Genomic DNA, 20161 nt, shown 5'->3' on the forward strand with positions numbered 1-20161 from the left:
CATGTGATGTAGACTTCATCATTTTTGATGATGCTGTGTGGCTGTTTCCAGTGTTTTTCAGCCACTGCAATACCATAATGTTTGCACAATCCCCAGTGCAACAGACTCACTACATTATTATGCCTTTCAGTATACAGTCCTTCTGCCATTAATATGTCACAAGCAGCAACGAGTTGTGCAACTGTTTCCAATTCTGTTTTGCAAAACCTAAATTTATCTGTTTCTCTCACATGTTCAGTGGACTTTGTAAACCAATGTGTACATAGCCCACTATCTTATAATGCCAATATTAACCTTTCATCTCTTGGTTTGAATTCGCCTCTCTTTAACCATTCCTGTGTTCATTCCTGAACAACATGAGGTTCTTCCAGAAGTTTTCTATACTTGCATTTTCCACATTTCTTGCCTTCTCATCTGGTCATTCACCTTATATTCTTTCTTTTGTTTCTTGGCACATTCAGTTGGTTCCTAATTTTTATCTACTTCTGGTTTGATTTCCACTCCTACTTGATGCCCATATGCTTCTGCTAGATTAAACAGAGAAGTCATCTTAGATTTATTCTTCTCATGTTTCAAACCTTTCACTATGTTTGGGTCTTGTGAGGTCAGCCGATATGTGTGGAGTCTCACAATTGCAGATCTATGCAACTAATCAATTTCAAGGAGGCCCATCCCTCCTTCAGAATGGGGAATATATAATCTTGGTATGCACTGATTTTTATAAATCATTTGGTGAGCATGAAGCATCCTTTTTGTTTTTCTGTCTAATATCTCTAACATGTTTTGGGGCCAGTCAATCGGTCCAAAACTGTAAGTTAGGACAAGAAGAGCAAATTGGTTTATACCTTTGATTTTGTTCCTAGATCGACAAACCACGATGCTTTGCCAGAGATGGTCTGCACCTGTCACCCCTGGGATTCAGATTACTGGCTAAAGCTCTTGCCACCCCTATAGTGCCTTTTTTAGGCAAGGTTCAAAAGACAAAGCCACCACCATAACAGATACAAGCATGCAAAATCTGAAGGTAATGCTACTCAGTGCTAGAAGTCTAAACCTCAAAATGCACTCTTTCGATACACTCCTAAAAATGGAGAACATCGCTATTTGTGCAGTAACTGAGACCTGATTCAAGGATCCAGAGAGCATCCCTGCAATACTAGGCTACAATCTTACCAAACTTTTCGCCACCAAACCAAGACCAAAACACTAAGGGTGGAGGAGTGTCCATATTCACCAAAGATATTCACACCTCCAAGCTAGTTGCCCAACACAATGCATCTGAAATTCTCTGGGTGCAACTAACACTAGGTAAGACTGCAATCCAAATTGTAGCTTGCTACAGATCCCCCACCATGCCCCAAGATTCTTACTACACCTTTCTAAACATACTGGAAAATATTACGATACAACCAAACACCCTAATTCTGGGTGATTTCAACTACCGTGCCATTAACTGGGAAAACTACTCGGATATCAGCACCTTTTCCCAGCGGTTCTTGGAATTCATAAATTCTAATGCCCTGGATCAACTAATCTATTGTCCCACCAATGGCTCCAATATCCTATACCTGGTCATTACCAACATGGGAGATAGATGCTCCACATCAGTGGTCACCCCCTCACTGGTCAGGTCTGACCATAAGCAAATCACTCTTGACATCCACATCCCTCCCCCACTCCACAGTAAGGAAACCTCCATAAAAAACTTCTCCAAAGCCATCTTCATGCTACTTAAGTCAGAAGGGACAAACTTCATGACACCCATGCAGACGAGCTGTGAAAATTAGACTGCTGAATCCTACACTAAGGCACTGTACGAGCACATCCACTCATGCATGAATCGTGCAATCCCAAATAGAACCAAGATGCTCTCCTCCAAAAAAAGAAGCCAATCTGGTGGTCCCCTGCCATAAACAAACTATACAACAGAAGGAAGAAATTGTTGCAGAAAAGAGGAAAATTTCAAGATGCAAAAAACTCCCTTACCAGCCTCAGTAAGAAGCTGAGATCCCTCATAAAATCCTCAAAAGCTAGTTACAAAAATAAAATTGCCAAAGATTCCAAAGACAGCCACAAGGTATTCTATAGTTATGTCAAGAATCTAAATGACAATGCTCAGGTCTGCTCTGAGCTACAACAGAGTGGCATTAAATATACTGATCCCAAGGATATTGCCAATATCCTGGCAGATCGAGTTAGTGCCAACTTTAACCCCATCTCATCCCTAAAGGGTCCATCTCAATACCAAAAGATTGCCAAAGTCCGGTAATCACGGCTACACTGGTAGAAACCACAATCTCCAAAGCTAAGAATGCAGCATCCATGGGACCAGATGACATCCTGGGCTGTGTACTACATGAACTACAAAATGAACTGGCACCTCACCTAAGTGTCATGGTTAATCATAGCCTCACCTCAAGCTTCATGCCCACTGAGTGGTGCACAGCTACAGTTATTCCACTCCACAAGGGGGGATCCACCTTGGATCCTGGGAACTACTGTCCCATCAGTCTGACAAGCCTGATCTGCAAGGGCATGGAACTCATTATCATGGAACTTATAAACAAAGATATTGGCAACCTTCAAACACTGGACCCCACCCAGTTTGGGTTCATGAAGGGCTGATCTTGTCTCCTGAACCTGATTGACTTCTTCAAATCAGTCTCCAGAGCTGTGGACGAGGATAAGGCAGTCCACACAGCCTATCTGGACCTCGCCAAGGCCTTCAACACCATCCCCCACTCTGGAATCATAGATAAACTTACTAAGCTGGGCATAAATCCCTATGTTACTTGATGGGTTGCCAACTGGCTTACTGACAGAACCCAGATTGTAAAAGTAGCCAACTCCAAATCCAGCTCCAGACAAGTGACAAGTGGAGTATCTCAGGGTTCAGTTCTGAGATCGCTCTTGTTTGGCATCTACTTCTCTGAAGTACAAGCCAACACTAAGGGACTCTGGCTAACAAAGTTTGCAGATGACTGCAAACTGGGAGCCAGTATAGAATCCCCAAATGATGTGGATATTCTACAAAAGGGCCTTACAGAAATGGATGCTTGGTGCCAGAGCCATGGGCTCAAGCTTAATGCCAAGAAATGTGTAGTTATCCCCTTTGGGAAAAAACATGTACCGATGAATTACCACATGGGTGGCAGTACACTAAACACTGAAAGTGTGAAGAGAGACTTAGGGACGCAGGTGGACACTGGTCTCACCTTCAATAACCACATCGCCACAGCAGTCAGGAAATCCTTCTATGTGGCACACCTCATTGCTCAGGGCTTTTCATCCAGAAAAAAAGGAGGTCATTGTCCCACTGTACTCATCCCTCATTAGACCCATTATAGAGTATAATGGCCCATTTGGTATGTACCTCACAAGATATCTACAACAGCTGGAAAGGCTATAGAAATACCTCACTAAAAGAATCACAAGCCTAAAGCAGATGCCATATGCTGACCATCTAAAAAAACTCCAGCTATACTCTGTGGCTTATCATCTACTCAGAGGTGATCTCTGCTTAACATACAAGGCCATGTCAAACCCTGAGCTATTGGACATGCTCCACTTAAAGAAATCTCAATCCCTCAGAGCCACACGCTTCAGGGATCTAAACTTTGTCATCACAATGAACAAAACATGGTGGAGGGATAGGTTCCTGACTCAGAGACTCTCCATAGTCTGGAACAGACTGCCCATACATGTCAAGTAGAGCAACTCCTTGGCCCTCTTCAAAAGGAACCTTGACAATTGGATGGGAGATATGAAATTCACCCCGGGGATCATGTCAGTCACCCTGCTAGACAGGGGTCCAGGGAAGTAAATATTGTGGGAAGAAATATCCAGGGAATTGTTATGGCTAGGCTTGTATAGGCCTTAGGGCCGATAGCCTAGTACCAACTTATGAACCTAGATGTCAGTGCTGTTTTCAGGATTTAATTAAGTCTTCTGAAATATTCCTTACTTTTATTCGCATTTTTTCATGTTTTATTGTTGATCCTTCATCAATTCCCAAATATTTATACACTCCTTCTTGCTCAAATTCTTTTATACCACATTCTTGTCCCAAACTGATGTTTTCCTGGTGTTACAGTTTTCCTGCAATTCCCAAATATTTATACACTCCTTCTTGCTCAAATTCTTTTATACCACATTCTTGTCCCAAACTGATGTTTTCCTGGTGTTACAGTTTTCCTGCTTTAAAGGGTTACATTTGCACAATTATCAAGGCCAAATGACATACTTATATCATCTGAAAAAGTTTTGACAACTTGCAATTGTGCTTTCAGTTCCTCTTCTGATGAACTATACAGGTTAAAATCATTGACAAAGAGAAGATGAGAAGTCTTTATACTTTATTGTTTTCTAGAAGCCAAATTACAGCCATGGCCTAAGCTGTTAAGTAGATAGCTTAATAGGTTAAGGGCAAGGCAGAATAGCAGTGGTGACAAAGAGTCACCCTGGAGTATCCCCCTTTGAATTTTTATCCCTGGGATAATAATTTGTCCTTTGTCATGGCTTAATTGCAAAGTGGTCTGCCACTGTTTCATGGTGACTGTAATGTAGTAGATCAGTGTAGGATATATCTTATACATTTTTAAGCACTCTTTTATCCATGAATGTGGGATACTATCAAATGCTTTTTTTGTAGTCAATCCATGCCATACTTAGATTCTTCCCTTTTTAAAGTTCTCCACTATGACTTTATTTAACAACAAATGATCATTTGTTCCATATGATTTTCTTTTATTGCCCTTTTGTTCTACTGCCATGAGTTGTATCTAAATGACTATAAACTCTGTCAGCATCAATTCCTGTTTATAGTTTAGACGTTGTCGGAAAGTTAGTCATTGGTCTATAATTTTTAGGGTAGCTTGCAGGTTGACTTTTAAGTAGGAGCATTGTTTTTCCTGTTGTTAGCCTGGTTGGTGATCTGTTCGGGGTGTGCATATAACTTGTTCTTACTCATGGCTAAATCTTCATGCAAAGATGTTATTACTTTTAGCCAAAAGTTAGGTACTGCATGTGGTACTTGGGTTTTCCAATTAGAGGCTTTTCTTAACTTTATTGCAATCTCTTTGGCTGTTACTTCCCATTTCTTATCCTGGACCTTTAAACTTCTTATTCTTTCTTTAACTTCTTCTATCAATTTAGCATCTTTGTTATGTTCCACAGAATCTTCATAGATATTTCTCCAAAATGTATCTATTTCTACTTTTTTTCAGTCTTTCAAATCCTTTTACCTTGTTTCCAAATTCTCTATAAAACTTTTTTGAGTCATCAATAAATTGCCTATTTAGTACTTTTCCTTTATATTTATCTTCATATCTTGTAAGTTTTTCTGCCTATGTTGAAATTTTTAGTTTGTTATTTGCGATAGTGCATGATATGTCCTGGTCTCTTCTAATACTGTGCATTGTTTTTGTCACATCTATCTTTCTTAGTATTTTGGTTGATCTGTTCCCTGTTCTATAGTCTTCTAACAGTGACACCTCTTGTCTTAATGGCTTTATAGTTTTCTCTATTCGATATTTCCATTTTGGTATTCGATTTCTCCCCTTCCTTTCCCTCACTAACCTGTGTTCTTGTGGTAGAACTTTGTCAGTTATTAATTTAGCTGCACAGTAATATATCCTGTTTACTTCAATTATATCGCATGGATCTCTGTGAACAGTCCTAATTACTGCGTTCATTTGTTTTATCAGACTTATGACTTTTTGGGGGTTTATTCACCTTCTGCAGTCTATTTCTTTCATTGATCTTGATATATCTGTCTATGTCTATTAAATCAAGCAACTCTTCTCTTAGCTCATTTTCTTCCAAACTGAGGGCGCATTCCTTGTTTTCCATTTCCTGCGGGCATGCTATAGAAAGTTCTATAGCATCTTCTTGTGGCATCTTCTCTTCAATTTCATCCTGTGCCATCTATTGCTCTGTCATATGGGAACGCAATGGCTAATCACTCCTCAACATTGACTGCATCAGAGTTTCCGCAGCTTCCTGTTCCTTCTCTTCCTGTCTAGCTTCAAGTGAACATTTATACTCGTTTCCTGTGGAAGGCTCCAAATTATCTTCATATGATGCTTGACCAATTGCTTCCTGTTCCACTGGTTTCCCTTTAATTTGGATATCTATTGCTCTATCCTGTTGTGGTGCTTTCTGAATTAGATTTTCTACAGTGAATCATTCACTTAACCTCAATTTCTATTTCTTTAACTTCCCCATTGTTAATCTCCTTTTTTACTTTTCATCTTTGTCTTCCTATTTTTTTTATTGTAAAGTTTTCCATGTCCAGATTTCTTTCTCTGTATTTCTCTTCAAATATCTTCAGTGCTTCTTTTTTGTATTGGTTAGTTTTGCTTTCTCTTTTGCATAAATTTTACGCCATATTAAATCTCTCTTTCTTTCCCATGTCCATATTTCTTTGTCAGATGTTTCCTGATCTTCCTGCTTCTCCTTACTTTGGGGACTCACTGCATCATGCTGTGATGTAACCTGTGTTAGACCTTCTACACCAAATCTTTCATTTAGCAAGGCACTCCATAACTTCAACTTTTACTTTACTAATCTTCTTTTCTACATTCCATCTTTGTGATATTATTTTTCATTGTGTAATTTTCCACATCTGAATGCCTTTGCCTGTATTTCTCTTCAAATATCTTTGGGGCTGCCTTCTTTATATTGATTAATTTGGCTTTCTCATTTGCATAAATATTGCACCATATCAAATCTCTCTTTCTTTTCCATGTCCATATTTATTTTTTATACTTTTCAAATATCTCTTGGTTTTGTTGTTTATATTTTTGCACTTCCCCAGATACTTCTTTTTCCAAACAGATCAAGGTTTCTTGATCTATATACTGTTTTTCACAAAGTTGTTGTATTAATGAACGCAAATGTTTATTTGAAGCTTCTGACAGTTTTTCTTGTGGAAGAATTTTTCTTTCCTCTAATTTCTCTCTTAATAATTTTGTATATATTGTGTCTGGAAATTCTGAGCTTTTTGCATAATAATAACAGTACATAATTTATTTCTTATCCTCAATAGTCCACTCTGTCGTCTTTATGGCTATTCTTTGGCCTATCAGTTTTTGTGATTTTTGTGGGCTACTACTTTCTTCTACAGCAAGGGAGCATCCTCCCCCTGGGCCTGGCCCCATTGTAGGAATGTTTCCATATTTTAAGGATTCTATAATGTCATTCATTCCAGTCCTGGCACTAGTGTGCCTACCAAGACTGGGCACTTTTTTATCCTGGGTCTTGTGCACCCAGCCATTTCTTTTAATTTTTGACCTACTTCTGTCTTTCCACAATAAACCTCCCTGCACGGAGGAAGTTGCAAGGCAAAATGATGTAACATAAAAAAATGTAAGCCAGCAACAAAATGGCTGTGGAAAAAAGTTTATAATATAAATAACATATATAAAGACTTCACAAAACAGGCCGGTTTTGGCTCGGAGTTAGCCTAGCCTTCATCAGTGTAACAAAATCAAAAAACAATTGAAGTCTTAAATAACAAAAAGTTAATGAGAAAAAGCACATGATTGGCGAACAACTGCATATTCATTAATCATTCATAAATATTCATTAAGCCCTGGATGGAAAAGAGCAGCTAGTTTGGTTATCCATTTTTTCTCCTTAATGTTTAGTCTATTATGCCATCCAGATGTATGAGTACGATCCCCAATAATCTTATCAATAATCAAAAAGTGGAATTTGGCTGTCTTATGCTTCAATGTATGTTTATAAAGTGCATTGCTAGTTCTCTTGCATTTGATGTCACTCAAATGCTCAGAGATACGTAACTTAAATGGTCGGGACATCTGGCCAACATAAAAACACTGACAACTGCAACATGCCATATAAATAACCCAGTCAGTGTTACAGTTAGCATAGAACTTGATGTCATAAACAATACTACTATTTCTACTGGAGAATTCTTTAGTTTTCAAAATATATCTACAATTATTGCAATGGCCGCAAGGCATACAGCCAATAAGTTTATCACCCAAAATAGTAGTCTTGGTTAATAGGGGCAACACTGAATTAGAATGATGCTTGTAGTGGTTAAAGTAAGCTCCTAGATTTTTACCCTTCCTAAAGGAGAAGTAGCAAGTAGGAGGTATCAGTGTAGACAAAGCAGCATCAGCTGTAAGAATGTTCCAATTGTCTTTGATAATATCAATAAATCTATTCGTATTTCTCCCATAGGTGGTGGTTAAACGTAATTGGTTTGAAAGTGGTGGTTTGTCTTTATAAGTCAGCAGATCCTGTCTGGTCAGACATGATGCATGATTCTTAGCCATGGTGACATAGCCTGAACTGTAACCCCTACTGATGAATCTGTCAGAAAGATCCTGACAATAAAACCGAAATGTGTTCTCTTCCGAGCAGTTACATCTGATTCTGATAAACTGAGATTTAGGTATATTCCTGGCAATATGTTTTGGATGAAAGCTGGATGCATGGAGTAAGGTGTTATACTGGGGAAACTTTCTAAATACCTGAGTGTTAAGGGTATTATCATCATTTCTGGATATCAAAACATCCAGAAAGGTAATATGATCTCGATCGAAATTAATGGTAAAATGAAGTCCCCATTTATTATCATTAAGATATTGTACAAATTCCTTAATTTATTCAGTATCAGATCTCCACACCATCCAGCAATCATCCAAGTATCTGCGCCAGATGTAATTTTCTGGCAGATACAAATTGTGTGTATCATCATAAATGATAAGGTCTTCCATGTATGCCATGAATAAGTCGGCATAGCGGTGCCCTTAGTTTGGAGATAACACTCTTTGTCATAGAAGAACACATTTTTGATGAGCACATGTTCAGTGAGACTGATCAAAAAAGTATTGAAGCCGGGTTTATACATATTGGATTTGTAAAGCCAATATTCAATCGCATCCAAACCCGCCCAATGAGGGATGTTGGTGTACAATGAGCTCACATCTAAGGTACACAACCACCAATCATCCTCAATTTGCATATCATTAATGATACTTAAAAGCTGGGTGGTATCCTGGATCCTAGCTCTGACCCAAGAGAGCAAAGGTTTAAGGTATTTAGTCAAAAATTCAGATAGGGACTCAGTTAAAGAGCCAGTTCCTGCCACAGTTGGTCTACCAGGGGGATGTAAAGGATCCTTATGAATTTTAGGCAATAAATAGATATATTGTCTGACAGGGTCAGCCATCGTAAGATGTGTTAAGGTTCTAGATGACATAATACCATTTTCAAGTGCAGAGTGTAGAAAAGTATCAATTTGCTGTTTAAACATAGGGGCGGGGTCCAGTGGCATCCTGGTATAATACCTGGCATCATCCAATTGTTTATGTGCCTCAATATCATAGTCAATCCAATTCATCACAACCACTGCCCCTCCTTTGTCAGCATTAATAATAACCAACTCCTTATTCTGCACAAGCTCAGTTAGACATGATAAATCTGACTCAGACATATTATTAGGCATAGGTGGAACATAAAAAAAGTCACAAGTCTACACAACTTGATGGAAGTATTGATGAACAAGTGGACACTGTTTCTAACAATAATGCATGTAATATTTCTAATACTGTTTTAACTGAACAACAAATTGTTTTGCTTAATAAAGGTCTTTCCTTTATACCTGTTTTTTTTTTTGTACCTGAAGATACTTTTGCCCAGGATGTATCTACATTTTGTAGGCTGATTAATCTTAAATTATTTTTTCAGGACAAAGATGTTCAAGAACACATTACTGATGATTTCAAATATCATCCTTCTTCTTTCACACCACCTGTGCATCCGTCTGTCAGCTTGTTTTTACACAGTGTTTTTAGGGATTTGCATTTTGTCTCTAATACATTTCCACCTATGCCTAATAATATGTCTGAGTCAGATTTATCATGTCTAACTGAGCTTGTGCAGAATAAGGAGTTGGTTATTATTAATGCTGACAAAGGAGGGGCAGTGGTTGTGATGAATTGGATTGACTATGATATTGAGGCACATAAACAAATGGATGATGCCAGGTATTATATCAGGATGCCACTGGACCCCACCCCTATGTTTAAACAGCAAATTGATACTTTTTACACTCTGCACTTGAAAATGGTATTATATCATCTAGAACCTTAAAACATCTTACGATGGCTGACCCTGTCAGACAATATATGTATTTCTTGTTTAAAATTCATAAAGATCCTTTACATCCCCCTGGTAGACCTATTGTGGCAGGAACTGGCTCTTTAACTGAGCCCCTATCTGAATTTTTGACTAAATACCTTAAACCTTTGCTCTCTTGGGTCAGATCTAGGATCCAGGATACCACCCAGTTTTTAAGTATCATTAATGATATGCAAATTGAGGATGATTGGTGGTTGTGTACCTTAGATGTGAGTTCATTGTACACCAACATCCCTCATTGGGCGGGTTTGGATGCGATTGAATATTGGCTTTACAAATCCAATATGTATAAACCCGGCTTCAATACTTTTTTGATCAATCTCACTGAACATGTGCTCACCAAAAATGTGTTCTTCTATGACAAAGAGTGTTATCTCCAAACTAAGGGCACCGCTATGGGGGCATCTTTTGCCCCCATCTATGCTGACTTATTCATGGCATACATGGAAGACCTTATCATTTATGATGATACACACAATTTGTATCTGCCAGAAAATGACATCTGGCGCATATAGCATATACTTGGATGATTGCTGGATGGTGTGGAGATCTGATACTGAATATCTTAAGGAATTTGTACAATATCTTAATGATAATAAATGGGGACTTCATTTTACCATTAATTTCGATCGAGATCATATTACCTTTCTGGATGTTTTGATATCCAGAAATGATGATAATACCCTTAACACTCAGGTATTTAGAAAGTTTCCCCAGTATAACACCTTACTCCATGCATCCAGCTTTCATCCAAAACACATTGCCAGGAATATACCTAAATTGCAGTTTATCAGAATCAGATGTAACTGCTCGGAAGAGAACACGTTTCGGTTTTATTGTCAGGATCTTTCTGACAGATTCATCAATAGGGGTTACAGTTCGGACTATGTCATCATGGCTAAGAATCATGCATCATGTCTGACCAGACAGGATCTGCTGACTTATAAAGACAAACCACCACTTTCAAACCAATTATGTTTAACCACCACCTATGGGAGAAATACGAATAGATTTATTGATATTATCAAAGACAATTGGAACATTCTTACAGCTGATGCTGCTTTGTCTACACTGATACCTCCTACTTGCTACTTCTCTTTTAGGAAGGGTAAAAATCTAGGAGCTTACTTTAACCACTACAAGCATCATTCTAATTCAATGTTGCCCCTATTATCCCAAACGACTATTTTGGGTGATAAACTTATTGGCTGTATGCCTTGCGGCCATTGCAATAATTGTAGATATATTTTGAAAACTAAAGAATTCTCCAGTAGAAATAGTAGTATTGTTTATGACATCAAGTTCTTTGCTAACTGTAACACTGACTGGGTTATTTATATGGCATGTTGCAGTTGTCAGTGTTTTTATGTTGGCCAGACGTCTCGACCATTTAAGTTACGTATCTCTGAGCATTTGAGTGACATCAAATGCAAGAGAACTAGCAATGCACTTTATAAACATACATTGAAGCATAAGACAGCCAAATTCCACTTTTTGATTATTGATAAGATTATTGGGGATCGTACTCATAAATCTGGATGGCATAATAGACTAAACATTAAGGAGAAAAAATGGATAACCAAACTAGGTGCTCTTTTCCATCCAGGGCTTAATGAATATTTATGAATGATTAATGAATATGCAGTTGTTCGCCAATCATGTGCTTTTTATCATTAACTTTTTGTTATTTAAGACTTCAGTTGTTTTCTGATTTTGTTACACTGATGAAGGCTAGGCTAACTCCGAGCCGAAACTGGTCTGTTTTGTGAAGTCTTTATATATGTTATTTATATTATAAACTTTTTTCCAAAGCCATTTTGTTGATGGCTTACATTTTTTTATCCTACTTCTATCTTCCCAAGACTTGAGGATGAATTCAGTTTCTGCATTACTACTCTCCTTTGCTTGCTGACTTTTCATCTCTCTATTTGGACCCTCTATTTATCCCAATGTGCATTACCAAATACTTTCTCTGCATCTAATCCTGCCAGTAATACTAGCTCTGAAACAGAATTAGTATTCTCAGTAAGCAACAATGTTCTTCTAACCGCATCCACATTTGGATAATACAACATTGATCTGGATGTAGAATATTAGAGACAATTACCTGAAATTTGTTTGCCCAGATGTTTACTGAGCAGAGTTTATTTATTTATTTATTTTCATTTGTTTACCGGGAAAATTCGACTGGACACAGGTCCATTTTCAGCAGAGGCCGGGGAGAAAAGCTCCACAGTGTGATATACCTTTCAAATACACTAATAAGGTGATTTCATACAAATACATTAAAAGGTGAATTTCATAGAAGTACATTAAAAGGAGATTATGTACAGTATGTGAGAAATTAGTAGAAAGTAGACAATAATTGATTATCAAACAATTGGTGTTACACAGTAAATGAGCTGGCAACTGGGGATTATTAATATAGAGTTCAGATTATGGAGGTAAATTGAAATAGTCCAAGTAGGGAAGAGAAAAAGTGAACTGGAGGGGATAGGGATGAGGGTCTAGTCTGGATTTGAGCAAGGGCAGAGCCAGTGAGTATTTAGGTGAGATATGAGGGAAGCTTTGAAATGTCTGCAGGAGGGTAGAGTAGTTTTGGCAGGGGGTAGTTTGTTCCATATTTTGGATGTGGTGCAGGAAAATAAAGCTTCTCCTGCTGAATTTTTGGCTTTTGTGATTTGGAGAAGATTCTTGTTGCTGGATCATAGGGGTCTGGAGGAGTGGTAAGATAGAAATGTTTGAAGTGATGGGATATTGGTGGAGTGGTTTATACATTTGTGTGCAAAGGAGAGTTGGTTCAGGTGTAGGAGTTGTGGGAGTTCGAGCCAGCCTAGCTCTCTAAGGGAGTCACAGTAGTGGCTGCGGTAGGCTGCACCAGTGGCAAATTTAGCAGTTTTATTGTAGCATGCCTCAAGTTTGCTTAGGTCCGACTGCTTAAGGTTTGTTAGTATGGGAGATGCATAGGGCAGGGTGGAGATTAGTTGTGAGTTGGCAATAGAGATTTTAGCTGTTTTGGTGAGGAACTGGGTGTTTCTATACAAACACCAATTTGTTTGTGAACTTTTTTATTGTAAGGGATATGTGGGTGTCAAGCCTGAGATTATTGTCAATCTGCATACCAAGAAGTTTAGTGTGGGTTGATGGGGAGATGGAGGTGTTGTCTTTGGCAAAAATATTGAAGTTGGGAGAGTTTGGGGTAGATTTTGTGAGCTGGAAGATGAGGATTTTGGTCTTATTAGGATTTAGTAGGAGCTTGGGATTGGATAGCGTGCTTTCTACAGAAGAGAAAGATTCCTGTGTGATTAGATGGAGTTCTTTTAAAGTGGGGGCAGAGCGGATGAGGGTGGAGTCATCTGCATACTGTATGAGAGAAGCATGTTTAGTGGCAGTATGAAGGTTGTTGGTGAAGAGGGAGAATAGCAGGGGCCGAGGATGGATCCTTGTGGGACACGGAGAGTAACTGGCAGGTGAGTGGATAAGTTATTGTCCCAGACAACTGATTGCTGATGGCTGTGTAGATAGCTAGAGAACCAGTTGGTGGCTGGCTTTGAGAAGGAGAAGTTGGGGAGTGCAGAGAGTAGAAGTTTGTGAGATACAATATTGAATGGTTTGGAAAGGTCCAGGAATACAGCAGAGGAGAAGACATCATTGTTTTTGTGTTGTAGGATAGTGTTGGTGAAGGAGAGCAAAGCAGTAGTAGTGCTGTGATATGGTCTGAATCCATGTTGGGTGTTTGCGAGGAGATTATTGGATAGGAGGTAGTTAGAGATTTGAAAGTTGGTGCATTTTTCATGTATTTTGGAGAGGGGGGAAGAGATGGCAATGAAGTGGTAGTTGGAAAGGTCAGTGGAGGGGCCCACTTTGTTGAGGGGGATGATGTGGGATATTTCCATAGTGAGGCAACATAGGACTCATTTATAGACCGGTTGATTAATATAAAAATGGGATAAGCTAGGGCATCTGCAGCTATTTTTATGTATTTGGCAGGATGTTATCAGCTGCTAGTTTGGTGAGTTTAAGTTTTGTTGGAAGTTTTTTTTTATGTAGGAGGTGGGTACTGAGGAGAGGAAGAAGGAAGGGGGGGTTATTAGGGTTAGGGGGTGGGTGGATCAGATGTAGGGAAGTGTTGTTTGGTTAGGGATAGAATGGATTTGGTGAAGAGTTTGTTGAAGGAGTCAACTATACTGCAAAAAGAGGGAGGGATGGATGGCAGGGAGATACATACTTTCCCTGGATGGAGGATAGAGTTAATGGAGGCCCAGAATTTCTTGAGGTTGTGATGGGTTGCATTTAGGGTAGAATGATAGAGGGATTTGTCTATTTTTATTATTATTTTTTTTACTTTGTTACGCAGTGCAAGGAAGGATTGCCTATCTGAGGGTTCTTTTGTTAGGTGCCAGTGTTCCCAGGCATTATCCCTAGTTTTCATTAGGTTTCTGGTGTTTTTTTTGTAGCCAGGCAGAGCTATTAGTTCTGACTTTGGCATTCCTGAGGGGGGCATGGGTGTTTAGGATGTTGAGGAAGGTACTGTTAAAGAAGTGGACGACTTTGTCTAGTTTGAGGTATTTTAGTGATGAACAGTTTATTTTCAGGAAGGAGGAGATAAAGGAGTGGGAGTTGAAATTGGTTTTGTTTTGAATTTGCCTGTAGGTAATAGGCTTGTTTGTGTTTATGTGATATCTTAGTAGGAAGGTAGGGGAGTGGTCGCTGAGGCTGTCAGGTAAAGAGCCTGCTAGGTAGGAGTTGGAATCTTTGTCATCTAAGATCCAATCTAGAGTGGAGAGATTATTAGGGTTTTTGTTGATCCGTGTGAGGGATTGGATTAGCTGTGAGTACCCATGGAGATTTATGTGGAGGGTAGGGTGGATGTTATTACAGGATACCCAGTTGATGTTAAAATCACCAAGGATAAAAGTTTCTTGGGGAAGGGTGAGTTTTGCCAAGCTTAGGAGGTTTTCTAGAGGAGGTATATTTTGGCCTTGTGGGAAGTAGGATCCTATGAGGGTAATTGTTTTGTTTGGGTTATTTTTGAGGTTGGTGTATAGGATTTCTTCACTGGCAAACTGGGGGAGCTGGCTTGCTAAGCTTTTGGACATTGAGGTGGTGTTTATACATAAGTGCAACACCACCTCCTTTATTGGATAGTCTGTCTGCTTGTAGGATGTTATATCCAGGTGGGAGTATTTCCTCATTTTTGATATGAGGTTTGAGCCAGGTTTCAGTTTGGTTGAGGATGTCTGGGGAGTACAAGTTTATGTGGGCATGCAGGTCTTGGATTTTGTTACAGATGCTTCTGATGTTTAGACATAATGAGAAGATAAGAAGGCTTTTTGTTGGTTGTAATTTGAGTGATGGGGGAGATTTTTGGAAGAGGGTTTGGGGAGGGCTTGTTGTTGGTGAGACCAGGGTATGGGTGGATGCCTCCACTGAGGGTTAATTATGAGAGGGTGTTAAGAAAGTGTTTTATATAAGTGGTGAAGGTCCTGTCATATTTAAGGAATAATTTGTGTTTAGGTATGGTGGGAATATGGTATTTGGGTAGGAGTGCTGGGTGGTGGTATTTAGTATTAGGTGTGGTGTAATTATAGAGTGAGTGCGTGAAGAGGTTGACCAGTATGTACAGTAGAAATGGTTGGGAGTTGTTATTGTGAAGTCTTCATAGGATGTAATGTAGAATAAAAGTGCGCAGGTAAGTAGGGTGAGTAGGTTAGGTGAAATCATGACTGTGGTAGGGTTGGTCTGACTGGTTGATAGTTGTCAGATTGGTTTCTGTGTGGAATAAATGTAGAGGTGCTGGGGGCGGGTGTGATATTGGGGCAGGGAGTTGGGCTTTAAACCAGGTGGGATATGGGGGCAGGGAGGGGAGCTAAGTGAGCAGAGCGAACAGAGCGTGGCTTTAAACCCCAGGCTAAGGATTGCAGGGTAGGTGAGAAACAATGTAAAACTCGTTAGTGTTGTATTACTAATTCTTTAATTTCTTATGGCCAATTGTGATATTTGTAGCCAATTGTAATAATTTCAACAGGGAATTTTGAAATTGGAGGGGCACGAAGATAGGAGGGGGCTGTACTAGAGGGAGCTAGGGGGGTTTGGCTTTGGCCTGATTGAGTGTGTTCTACCCTGAATTTAGAAAGGCTTAAAAACATACACTTTGAGTCTCTTTTGGTTTGTTATTCCTTTTTTCAATAGGTAAATTAAACAGAGCAGGTTCCCACTGTTGCTATCTGTGGGTCTGTGTTGGGCAGGGACTGCGTTGTCAAGCAGGAAAACTGCAGGGGAGAAGAAGAGGGACCAGAAGTTAGGCTTAAGCTATGAAAGTGCCCAACAGTGAAACAATGCAGAACAGGTTAGATTCAATGTAACTCTCTGTGCACAGTAGCAGCATTATACAGGATTATACATTTAACAAGGAAGTAGCCTTGCTGCAGTAAGCAGTTAAACAGGAGGCATCTATAAATATGTAATACGCAGCTCACAGCAGTAGCATATCTACAGAGCTTAGTAATTAACAGGAAACATCAACATAGAATGTTGATCATGATAGCAGTGTTACAGCCGTATTTACATAAATGCATGGAACTATCACTATAAAAGGCTACACATTCACTTATGATCAAAGATAATATCACTATACATAAATACTGCTGACTATAGTGGCATTTCTGCAGTTGTAAGCACTAAACATTGAACTATCACTTTAAAGGCTTAAGACTTGCTTATCAGTGACCGCTGAGGCATACTATAAAGCAAAAACTGTTGTATGACACATTTACAATCAATGAAAGTAGTTGCAATTTGTAGGGTTACAATCTAACACAAATCACTAGACTAGCAGAGAAACTTGCATGGTGCCCACACTCGATCAGGTCGCAGATTTAAAGATGGCGCCTCTGGACAGGACCTATAGGAAAGCTCGGTTGGGTAGGGGTTACAGTACTGATTAGTTCTTTAAACCCCAGGCTAAGGATTGCAGGGTAGGTGAGAAACAATGTAAAACTTGTTGATGTTGTATTACTATTTCTTTAATTTCTTAAGGCCAATTGTGATATTTCTAGCCAATTTTAATAATTTTAACAGGGAATTTTGAAATTGGAGGGGCAGGAAGATAGGAGGGGGCTGTACTAGCGGGAGCTAGGAGGGTTCGGCATTGGCCTGATTGAGTGTGTGCTACCCTGAAATTAGAAAGGCTTGAAAACATACACTTTGAGTCTCTTTTGGTTTGTTATTCCTTTTTTCAATAGGTAAATTAAACAGAGCAGGTTCCCAAGGTTATTATCTGCGGGTCTGTGTTGGGCAGGGACCGAGTAGCCAAGCAGGGAAAATGGTGTCCACACTCGATCAGGTCACTGTTTTATGGCCATTATGAGAGCATGGAATCATAGACTCCCAAGGTTTACTAAGTTTTGGAACTAATGAGACAGCTGGAATCTTCTAAGATGGAGGAATCTGTTGAGAAACTAAAATGCTCATACATACAGAAAAAAAAATAAACTCAGTTTACTATATCAAATTCTGTCATACAGTGTTTTTCAACCCATCCAGACTAGCAGCTTTGCATCAGTGCATTACTTTTAATATGTAGTCTAACTTCTTCAACCAAAGTTACAAATACAAATAGGTTCATAGGTGTGTACTAGGCTAATGGCCCTGGAGTCTTTACAAGCCTAGCCCATAGGAATACCCTGGCATTGTACCATCCGACCTTAGTTCCCAGTGCCTCTGTTGAGTAGAGCCACTGGAGTGATTCCCAGGGTGAATTTTCTATTTCCTATCCACTCATCAAGATTTCTCTTGAAGAAGGCCAGTGAGGTGCTCTACTTGACATGTATGGGAAGTCTGTTCCATAGCATGGGCAGTCTCTGGGTCATGAACCTGTCCATCCAGCACGTTCTGTTGCTTGTGGTAATGAGGTTGAGGTCTCTGGAGCATGTGGGATGGAGGGATTGGGATTTTTTTAGATGTTGCATTTCTAACAGAGCTGGGTCAGACATGGCTTTGTAAGTCAAGTAGAGATCGCCTCTAAGTAGGCGATATGAGACAGAGAATAGTTGGACTATTTTTTATGTCTGTCCATATAGGACAAGTGTTTAAGGCCTAGGATCTTCTTTGTGAGGTGCTTTTGTGGCCTCTTCAGTTGTTGCAGGTGTCTAGTGAGGTACATGCCAAATGGGGCATTGTACTCGAATATTGGCCTAATGAGGGAAGAGTAGAGGGAGACAATGACCTCTTTCTTCCTGGATGCAAGATGTTTAGTAATGAGATGTGATACACAGAAGGACTTTTTGACCACAGTGGCAGTGTGGTGGTCAAAAGGGAGGTTACTGTCAATCTGTGTTCCCAGATCTCTTATAACGCCTTCTGTGGTAAGTGGACTACCATCGGTGTGATAATTCATGGGGACTGGGTTTTTCCCCAAGGGGATGATGACACATTTTTTGGCATTGAGCTTGAGGCCATGGTTCTGACACCAGTTAATGGTCTCAGTGAGGCCTTTTTGTAGGATGTCAATATCACATGGGGAGTTAATAATAGCTCCCAACTTGCAATCACCTGTGAAATTTGTTAGTCAGAGTCTCTTCGTGTTGGCCTGGACTTCAGAAAAGTAGATACCAAACAGGAGAGGACCCAGGACCGAACCCTGTGAGACTCCACTCGTGACTGGTCAGCAGTCTGACTTGGAGTCAGCTACTTTCACACTCTGGATTCTATCTGTGAGCCAGTTTACAACCCACCTAGTGATATAGGGGTTGAAGCTTAGCTTAGTGAGTTTTTCTATGATTCTTGAGTGGGGAATGGTATCAGAGGCCTTGGCTAGATCAAATTAGGCTGTATGAACCATCTTGCCTTCATCCACAGCTCTGGTGACTGACTCAATAAAGTCAACTAAGTTGAGCAGGCATGATCTACCCTTCACAAAACCAAACTGTGTGGGATCCAGAGTTTGGAGATTCCCTATATCCTTATTTATTAGGTCGACGATGATGTGTTCCATAGCTTTGCATATCAGACTCATCAGGTTAATGGGGCAATAGTTCCCAAGGACTGTAGTCGCTCCTCCTTTGTGGAGAGGGATGACTGCAGTGCACCATTCGGTAGGGACAAAGCCTGAGGTGAGGCTGTGATTGAACAGGGCATACAGGTGAGGTGCTAGTTCACTCTGTAGTTTATGTAGAACACAGCCAGAGATACTGTCAGGTCCCATAGAAGCTGTTTTCTTGGCCTTGGACAGTGCTGTTTTAACCTGTGCAGTATTAATACTGGGTGCCTGGCAATCTACTGGTATTGTGATTGGTCCTTTGGGGGGAGGGGTAAAGTTGGCACAGAATCTGTTGGCCAGTATATTGGCAATATCTGTTGGCTCAGTACTATTGTGCAGTAGCTCAGAGTAAATCTGGATATTGCCAGGGAGATTCTGTACATAACTACAGAAGGCCTTGTGGTTGTCTTTACTATGTGCTGCAATTCTGTTTTCATAGCTAGCTTTAGAGGATTTGATGAGGGATCTCAACTTTTTGTTGAGGCTGATAAGGGTTTTTTTTCCAGTCTTGGGCCTTCACCTTATTCTGGATCATTTTCCTTCTTCTGTTGTAAAGTTTGTTTATGGCAGGGGACCACCAGATTGGCTTCCCTTTTTTGAAGCAGAGCATCAAGGTTCTATTGGGTATGGCGTGATCCATGCATTTGTGTACATGTTCATACAGTGCATTGATGTATGATTCGGCAGTCATGCAACTATTCTCCATTTGCATGGGTGCCATGAAGTTAGCCATCTCTATTTTTAGGAGCTCAAAGTTAGCTTTGGAGAAGGTTTTCATGGTGGTTACCTGTGCTAGAGGTGGGAGTGATGTGGATTTCCAAGGTGATTAGTTTGTGGTCAGATCTAACCAGGGAGGACTTGACTATTGGTGTAGAGTAATGGCTGCCCATGATAGTAATGACCAGGTCAAGGATGTTGCTACCTCTAGTGGAGGAGAACGAGCTG

General features: G+C 39.8%; 1 protein-coding gene across 1 annotated transcript in view; it reads left to right on the forward strand.

Annotated features, from left to right (window-relative positions):
• The window catches only part of QRFPR (pyroglutamylated RFamide peptide receptor), a 527635-nt gene that overhangs the window by 360512 nt on the left and 146962 nt on the right, over nt 1-20161 (forward strand). The window lies entirely within an intron of this gene.

Source organism: Protopterus annectens, chromosome 2.part0 (genome assembly GCF_019279795.1).
Source record: "Protopterus annectens isolate FY-2018-M chromosome 2.part0, PAN1.0, whole genome shotgun sequence".
Taxonomy (NCBI): Eukaryota; Metazoa; Chordata; order Ceratodontiformes; family Protopteridae; genus Protopterus; species Protopterus annectens.